Source organism: Salminus brasiliensis, chromosome 25 (genome assembly GCF_030463535.1).
Source record: "Salminus brasiliensis chromosome 25, fSalBra1.hap2, whole genome shotgun sequence".
In the NCBI taxonomy this organism is placed as follows: Eukaryota; Metazoa; Chordata; class Actinopteri; order Characiformes; family Bryconidae; genus Salminus; species Salminus brasiliensis.
The window spans coordinates 5,038,925-5,048,899 of NC_132902.1; positions in this window are offsets into that span (position 1 = coordinate 5,038,925).

Consider the following 9,975-nt stretch of genomic DNA (forward strand, 5'->3'; position numbering starts at 1 on the left):
TTAAGGAGCCCCTAGTTTTTAGACCTAGAACTTAACGGACTGTGTTGTGTTACTAAAATGTTAACAGCTAACGCTTACCATATGAAGTCACACACACAATGGCATAAATACTGTACACTTACCATCATAGTATCATAATCTGAAGACATGGTGGTGAGGTTCAGAGCTGTGTATGTGGGGTCTGCCGGATTTGGGGTCTTTTAGAGAGAGATGAGGAGTCTTTCAGTCTTTATTCAGTAGCAGCTTTATAAGAGGATGTAGAGAGAAAGAAAGTGAAATCCTCTCTCAGTACCTGAATATGTGTCTCTCTCTCTGCTCCTCTCCTCCTCCTGATCACACAGATTAAACAGAAAAGGCCAGTTAGAGTTTTGAGTTCTGTAGATCATAAAAGCTTGTATTTGAGGTTAAAGTTAAGGTTAATATGATGTTTAATGCAGGTTCAGAGATTCAGAGATAAATATAAACAATACTGTCACTCACTTAATGCACAGAACAGCAGTGAGAGAGAGAAGCAGAACAGGGACCACTCCAACAGCTCCCCAAACAGCACGCTGCTCCCACAACTCAGCAGAGTCTTTAAAAACCACACACAGAAGAACGTCATACTGAAGAATGACTCACATTTCACATTTATTACTCTTATTCTGTCATTTCCTTTCAGACCACAGCACTACAGACTACCATTCGGCTTCATGGTACCACATTATTGCAGCCTAAACAGTACATAGTGAACATTGTGCCAGACGCATTTCTAACTTGAAAATATAATAATTATAACTCGTATTGCTTCTGTAATGTGAATTTGTCTTGATCTTGGAGAAAAAAAATCACATGCAATTAGCTCATTCTGATCAGGACTCAGAGTCACTGAATCTTCCCTCTCTCTCTCTCCAGAGGGAAAAATAATGACCTTGGTATTTTTAGGGAAATCTGAAAATAGATGAGAAACGTTGTAACTTTTCTCTTGGGTTTTCTCTGCTCACTCTACCCCACTGCCCATGAATCATAAGGCATCTATTGGAGGCTATTAATGAAGCAATGTGTTCTGTAATTTATGCTATCAATCTTGTATGCAGAGTTAGGTTAAGGTTCTGCTGGGTTTTGGCTCCTGCTATTGTTTCTAACTCCTGACTCTAGACTGGACCCTGCCTCACACATTTGGCATGTCTCTTGCCCCTGTCAGTGTCTTTTTCTACCCCCAGCATCTTATTCAGGGAGGTGTGCACAGGTGGCAACCCAAGCTCTCACCAGTTTAAATGGTATGACATGAGCGATTGTCTAAGGTGGGTAAAAGACCCACAGACCTTTGTATAGGTGAGCTGGTACTGCTTCAGTGCAGCACTGTAATGCAATCGCACATGTATGAGAGATTATACAAAAGATGACAATGAATGTTATTGAAATGATTACAGTCATATCTAAGGCTCTGGAATTGCAGTTATTATCTTTAAATGATGAAAACTAAGGTGCTGCCACCAGCAGCGTAAGTCTGAGAGCACAATTGGCCTTGCTCTCTCAAGGGTGGGCCCTTCCCTCCCACATGACTCCTTGTCTGTTAGCCATTGTATCAGAGCTGGGGAGCCACGCTTTCCTCTGAGCGTACCGACTGCCATGCAATACTACATCAGCGGCAGTCCAGCAGTTAAGGGAAGCATTTGGTTGCAGTTGCGGCTGCTAAAGGGAGCGCAACCAGTTTACTTTACGGGTGATGTGCGTGTTGCAGAACTTTCAATAACTTCAGTGAATGAAATGATCAAGATGTGTTTTGTGTTTCCTCATGTTCTCCTTGTCTTTAGTCTTTTCTTTTTGCAAAAGGGCCAGAAACCATTTGGTGACGTCTTGTGGCAAAAATGCAGTTCTTACATAACACATCCAGATGAACGGGTGTGGAGCTGTGTTGTCCTAGCTGGCTGTGAGCGGTGCAGTAATAGAGTCCACTGTGCTGGGAGCTGATGTTAGTGATGTTGTAATTCTGGCCTGTTGTCAGCGGTGTGTCTGCAGCTGCTTTCTGCTTAAACCAGGAGTAGGAGAGAACAGGAGGGTCTGCATCACTGCTGCAGCTCAGAGTCACTGACTCTCCCTCCTCTCTCTCTCCAGAGGAATCCAGCACTGCTCTGGTGTTTCTGGGAGAGTCTGGTTGGAAAGTTAAACAGTGTTGGAGTACTTTAGCAATTATGCATGAAGAGTAACACGAGTGTTATTACATGTAATGAATTCATTTTGAAGGTTCTTACAGACAGCAGGAGAGCGGAGCTCCTCATATCCTCTTACAGCGCAGGAGTAGCTGCCTGCATCCACAGTACTGTCATACAGATGCAGTGCATTACGGGACTGGTCAGATATAGGCTGTCCATTCCTGTACCAGATGTAAGTGTGGTACTTAGGCAGAGTGCAGGTGCTGCTGCAGGTCAGCTTCTTTCCTCCACTCTCTGTGTTTGACACTGTAATCTTCAGATCTGCAGGAGAGTTTAAACAAGGTCTGGTGTTCTTTACATTTACAGAATATTCTTATAATAAACTAAACTTATTTAATATAGTGCAGCTCTACCTGTGACAGACAGACTGACTCCAGGTTGTCCAGTGTGTTCACCTCCATCAGTGTAGAATCTGAATCTGTAGGTCTGAGCGTCTCTCTCTCTCAGGTCAGTGATTATCATGCTACATTCATTCTGGGAGCTCTGTCTGTTCTGCACTCGGCCCTGATACTCCTCCTCCTCTCTCACATCCACAGGTTCAGCACCACTCTGCTCTTTACTGAACCACACTGATTTAGTCACTGTGAGTCCTCCAGGGTATTTATAAGAGCAGGAGAGATCAACTGATGATCCTTTCAGGGCACACACACGTTCAGCAGTGTAAGTCACACCCCAGCACTCTTTGCCCAGCACACCTGGAACATAGAGATGGTCTCAGTCAGAAATTAGTCAATTGTTTTATATTCATAGTGGTTAAATTTCTATATGCATTTCTTACAACCAGCTGCTTACTGTCAGGGTTAACATATACAGTATACAGCACGTCCAAATGCTTGTGGAAACCCATTCTAATAAATCCATTCAGCTACTTTAAGCTGTGCCCTTTGCTGACACAGATTTGCAAAGGTTCTTTACCTTTGTTGAATTAAACCATTATAAAAACAGCCACTATAGTAACATTCAGTCCCAAATCAGTTCAGTCCCAACAAACTTGTCAAATCCATGTTTTTTTCATTCAGGTATTTTAAAAGGCAGACTGATTCTTACACTTACACACTGGAGGAGAATAGTAAATGCTGTCATCCACCCTACAGGAGTAGCTGCCGCCGCTAGATGTGCTGGTGGAGTCGAGCATAATGGTACCATCTTTTTCATAAAAGATGTGCTGTCCATTCCTGTTCCAGTAGTAGCCATGCTTTACACTGGGGCTGCAGTTGGGTCTACAGGTCACTTTCACTTGTCTCTGGCCTACAGTCTTAGGATCCACCTTCACCTGCAAGCCTACAGAGAGAGCACATATCAAACGCCAGACAGAGAGTCTGTTTAAGTGTGGATGTATGTAGTGTGTGGGTGCTTACTTACCTGTAACAGTGAGCTGAATTCCAGTTGAGGCTGATATCCAGCCACTGCTCGATGTTCTAAATCTGAAGTTGTACACTCCACTCTCTCTTACATTCCACATTCTCAGTTTGCAGTCATGCTGCTCTGTGTTTACAGAAACATGAGCCTTTTTATTATTGAGGATGTTTGGATGTTTTCCGGAGATCTGATACCACTCTCTCTCTCTGACACTGGAGGAATCTGGTGTTGTATAGTTGCAGGTGATTGTTGCCGTGGACCCAGTAACAACACATAGACTCTCAGGGGACAGAGTTACTATGTTCTGAGTCTGAAGTCCTATAATACAGTCACACACATCAAGAATATTTCAAGTCATTTTGGGTGTACATGTGTTTAATGGGCAACAGCATGTTCTTGCAGAGTCTGATCAAACTGTTTTGTATCATCACTGTTGAAACAAAACCTGGGAACTTTGGGGGATTTTGGTCTAATTATTAATGTTTACACAAACCAATCTTTTGTTTTAAAAACAACAAATAATGGAACCAAACAAGAAGCTACTCTCCTTGACATATGGTGTCTTTTTTAGTTATGTGTGTTTGCTATGGTGTTGTTAGGCGGTTGCTATGGTGTCACTAGATGTGCGTGTTGCAGAACTTTCAATAACTTCAGTGAATGAAATGATCAAGATGTGTTTTGTGTTTCCTCATGTTCTCCTTGTCTTTAGTCTTTTCTTTTTGCAAAAGGGCCAGAAACCATTTGGTGACGTCTTGCGGCAAAAATGCAGGAAGCATAAAAGTTCTTACATAACACATCCAGATGAACGGGTGTGGAGCTGTGTTGTCCTAGCTGGCTGTGAGCGGTGCAGTAGTAGAGTCCACTGTGCTGGGAGCTGATGTTAGTGATGTTGTAATTCTGGCCTGTTGTCAGAGGTGTGTCTGCAGCTGCTCTCTGCTTAAACCAGGAGTAGGAGAGAACAGGAGGGTCTGCATCACTGCTGCAGCTCAGAGTCACTGACTCTCCCTCCTCTCTCTCTCCAGAGGAATCCAGCACTGCTCTGGTGTTTCTGGGAGAGTCTGGTTGGAAAGTTAAACAGTGTTGGTGGAGAGTACTTTAGCAATTATGCAAGAAGAGTAACACGAGTGTTATTACATGTAATGAATTCATTTTGAAGGTTCTTACAGACAGCAGGAGAGCGGAGCTCCTCATATCCTCTTACAGCGCAGGAGTAGCTGCCTGCATCCACAGTACTGTCATACAGATGCAGTGCATTACGGGACTGGTCAGATATAGGCTGTCCATTCCTGTACCAGATGTAAGTGGGGTGGTCAGGCAGAGTGCAGGTGCTGCTGCAGGTCATAACCTCACATTCAAAGTCTTGGTACTTTGTAACTTGGTAGCTGCTTTTAGGAAAGTCCCACCCTTGGAAGAACCAATGAACTTGTTTAGGACACCCAAACTCTTAAGACAGACCAATGAGATTACATGTCTAGCTGCTGGCTATCTTCCTTAATGAGCCAGAGAGCATCAGCGTGACCCAGTTACAATAAATAAAGGATAAGGTTTTGTGGTCAAATGAGTAAAAAAGTGTAAAAATGAAAAATCACTGCCCTTTCCTCAACAAACACCCCCAAGTCCTTAAAGATGGGGAGTGGTGTTCAGTTGACTCTCAGGTCACAGCCTAAAGGAGATAATAGAGAGGAAACGAGGGGGCATCAATTCCAATCTTCAAATCCACCTCCTAGTTTCCAGTTCCCTACAGTAGGTTTATATAAAGATTGGACAGACATACGTCAATCTGTCAAAACATTAAAACCACTAACAGGAGAAGTGAATAACATCAAATGAGCAAGTAAACAGAACACGCCTGAAACCTCCGGATAGATGCTACAGCTAGATGTCACAAGACACCTTCAGAGATGTTGTGGAATCCATGCCAGGATAGGCAAAAGCTCTTTTAATGGCATGAGGGGGACCTACACAATGTTAGGCAGGTGGTTTTAATGTTATGACTGACCATTATGGCTGTTCATCTTTTTATTAACGTCTTCCTGGTCAGAGTTGCAGTTGGTCCAGAACGTACCCAGAATCATTGGGCATAAGGCAGGAATACCATCTGGACAGGGTGCCAGTAAATTGCAGGGTACTATTTAGAATAGCCAATTCATCCATGTTGATTATCCATGTCCATTTCTAGATGGTGGGACAAAAACTGAAGCTCCCACAGGCCCCAGAAGCTGTGCTAAAAAAAAGTCACTAATGGGAAATCATTTGGTCAGTATTTGGGAGTACGGCCAGTAGGGTTCACTTTTTGTTCAGCTGTTGTTTTCCTTCTTGGCTGTTTCTTAGTTATTTTTCCCTGACGATGTATGTTGTATAACACACAGTCACTGCATCATAGAAAAAAAGGTTTTTGATAAAGATAAAGGTGCACGTATAGAAGGCTGTTCCACAGTTAAGGGCCCTCCATATACAGCCTATGTTCAGGGCGATTTGGAGGACCCAACTGATGTATCCTTCCCAGCCGCAAAAAAAGAAGCCAGACCTTTCTAGTGACATCATCACACAGACTGGTTAAGCCATTTGTTTGACCAATAGGCACTAGGAAGGAGTCTTCATAGGACAGTCCTGCTGAGGCGAATAGGTGAATAGGGCATATTTTGAAAGTCTGGACACCACTTCTAATGAATGCATTCAGCCACTTTAAGTTGCACCAATTGCTGACATATCTGATATACATATCTGAGGGATATAATGCACAACAAATAACAGACTTTCCTGAGCCCTTAGTGACTAACACTGAACAAACATCTTTTCCTATTAGTGCTGAAGGTGTAAGCAAGGGAAATTACCCTATTTGCTTTTAGTGCTTTGTGTGTTTATTTTATCTGGGCCTTCACAGTTCTCACTAAGACTGCTTGTCTGTGCAGCTTTGTGACACCGTAGGAAACAGAAGTCGCATTAGGCCAAAGCAAAAACAAGCCATGATGGCCCTCATATCTGAAAATCTTGTGAAATGTCTTTGGATAATGTGGGTAAATTGTGTGTCATGAACAGAGCATTTTACAGTGGAAAGTCAGACTATGTGGTTGTGTGTGCATATAAAAAATTGTACTGTGCTGAACGATGGTGTTTTTCTGCTGGCCTTTGGAGTTCCTGTTTCATGACTTGTTTTTCAAAGAGACAGATCTGCAGGGCCAATAGTTGCTCAGTTGTTTGCTGTCCTTTTAACCCTCTTTGCTGGCTAACTCTGTGCTCCGACCCTATCTTTTTTTTTTTTTGGGGGGGGGGGATATGTATGATTTAAAAAGTATATGTCCTGAAATAAAACATGCAATGATTGAGCCAATGATTGGATTTCACTTCCATGCAGTTGCTAGGCTGTTTCCAAGGGGTTCCAGGTAAATTGCATGGTGTTGCAAGCTCTCTGCTATGATGTTGCGAAGTGGTTGTTGTAGTGTAGCTAAGTGATGGTTAGGTGTTAGGTATGGTAACCCAGGTGGTTGCAATGGTGTTGCTTGGTGGTTGTTATGCTGCTGCTAAATTATGGCTAGGTGGTTGCTATGGTGTTGCTAAGTGGTTTCTGTGGCATCCATAGTAGTTGCTATGTTGTTGTTGCTAAGTGGTTGCTATATCATCGTAGGTGGTTGCAATAACAGGTGTTTGTAAGTGGTAGCTACGGTGTTGCTAGGTGGTTACTGAGGTATCCTAAACATTTGTAATGCTGTTGTCAAGTGGTTGCTATGGTGTCCTAGATGACCGCTATGGTGTTGTTAACTGGTTGATAAGTGGCTGCCATGACTAGTGGATGCTAGGGTGTTGATATGTGGCTGCTGGTCAGTTTCTATGATATCCCAGGTGGTTGCTGTGGTAGCCCATGTTGATGATTGGTTATTACAAGCATATTTATTATGTATGTTATTTTGTATGGGTGCCAAAACCTTTGTACCCCAGTCGATCACTTTCATGGAACAAAATCCGCCAGAAGAAGAAGCAGAGAAGAGGCTTGTCAAGAAGCACACGTCCCAGTGCAGATCCAGGAGGAGGACTTCATGACAACTGCATGCCAGAAGAAAAAGGGCCGAAGCACACAAGCAAGTTTTCCTCGCAATGGATAAAGCTAAGAAGTCTAAACTTCTGCAAAGTCCCACTTCCAAACTACACCCTATAGAAATTTTCTGGCAGGACATAAAACATGCAGTTCATGCTTGAAGGCCAAACAATGAGAAGTCAGTCAGAATTCCTCCATGGCGCAGTGAGAGAAAGAGTTTAGTAGCAGTTATTACTGAGAGCCATAACCATCCTGGTCTCCATCCAGGCAAATCCAATTAGCTGCCGCCTTTTAAAACACAGGGTCAGGGTTATGTTTCTTGTCCAGGCCTGTCCCAAATTGAACCCTAAACCATAAGGTCCTCCTCCAAGTAATGCACTTTGCTGATGTCAATAACGTGGGGACATACTGGGCAAGGAGGACACTAAATTTAAAAGTATGCGCTTGGGACAGACTTGTTCTGCAGTTCTGCACGTATCATACATATCAAGAGTACTTTATTTAAGTAGTTCAGAGGTCGTAAGCATGACGCGATGTGCAGTTCTGGGTCAAAATAACACATGTACTGGGAAAAAATGCTTAACTGTTTATTTCTGTTTTCCTGTTTTTAGCAGGAGGATGTTTATTTTGCAGCAAAATGAAGAGTCAGTGATCTGAGCACATTAGGTGATATTTTATCCAGTCAGAAATCTCATGTCCTGCTTTTCATGTGAGACTAAAATTAGCATTATTGTTGCTATCGCAGTGCGCAGTGCCCCTTTGCAATACAACTCAGCATCAGCATCTACCATGATTTACTGACACACTAACTGTTCAGAAAGTCAGAACTGATTTGAGAACAGCACATGTTGCTGTCTGTACTTGTTACTCTGTACATCAGCTTATATAATAATAATAATAATAATAATAATAAACATAATAAAAAAGGCACTTTGGTTTTTATGATTGTATGTCAGGACTGGTCGAGTGGTAGGGGTGGTGAGACAGGGATGCTGAGCCTGAAGCTTCACCTTTGGGGCCTGGCAAGGGCAGGGACTTGAGTATTTCATATAAATAGCTTGTTAAATGTTTGCCTGCATGGATTAAATAAAATGTCAGCCCAAAGAGGAGCGAAATGTGGACACTTAGAGTACAGGATTAGTTGGGGTTAGGATAACTGATGGGCCAAATCAGACATCCTCATGGTTAAACTATGATCTATGGATCACATTTTGGGCTGCCCTGCTATAGACATTTCTGAGGATGTGAGTGTACAATATCCTGCTTACTGCTGCCACCCAGTGATCATATCCTATTACATCTACACTGATTCTGAAGGAACATAGTTTATTATAGATACCTTGATCATTTCGCCATGTTTTGTAGGCCTCCTTTTTGCTTAAGCAGCTGAAACTCAGATTCAAACACAAGAAACACATCTGGTCAGCTCAGTGGACTGGGCTTTCAGAGCTGTGAGATGGAGCTCTAGGTTGTGAAGAGAAGCTATAAGGGATGAAATCAATATTAATATCAATATAATCTTGAATGCTTAAATATTGGGGTAAATGGGTTTAAGGAGATATACATGACTTTTTCTTTCACTTCTCCCTGTATTCTCACACATTTGTGCCACCAGACAGAATAAGAGTAGCCTTGAGTAGATCACTAACTAACTCCATTAAACTTCATTTAACTCCATTAAAACATCATTTAGTAACTAAGTAAAAGACGATCACAGATTACAGAGAATAGGTCCCCATACCCCAGTACCCTCAGTTCTTCTAAGTACAGAGGAAGATGCTGTTTAGGCTGACTGAGTGATACACTACTGCCATCTACTGAGTAAACAGTGTTACAACACTGAGTGTGCAAGGTGAAATGATGGGATGTTAAACCTGTGGGGTATAGGTTTATATATATATATATATATATATATATATATATATATATATATATATATATATATATATATATATGAGTGTATGAAGTATATATATTATATATGAGTACCATGAGAATAGATGGAGGGATGTTGCTTAAAGCAAAATCTGTGAAGGCTATGTTGGTTATGGAATCATATTGTATTGGGTAAATAAATGTTCCTGGGATTGAGTGGCCAGTGGACTAATACGCTGCCACTATGACACAAGGATCATTAGTTCGATTCCTGGGTCATGCTGCCTGCCATCAGCAGCTGGAGCCTGAGAGAGCACAATTGACCCTGCTCTATCCGGGTGGGTGGATGGCTTTCCCCACATCACTTCAGTGTATCCAGTGCATTAGAGCTTGTTACACAGTTCTTTCCTCTAAACGCATACGTTGCCCAGTGAGGAAAAGAGGCAGTGGCTGGTTGTGAATGTGTCGGAGGAGGCATGTGTCAGTCTTCACCCTCCCAGTGAACAGATGTTC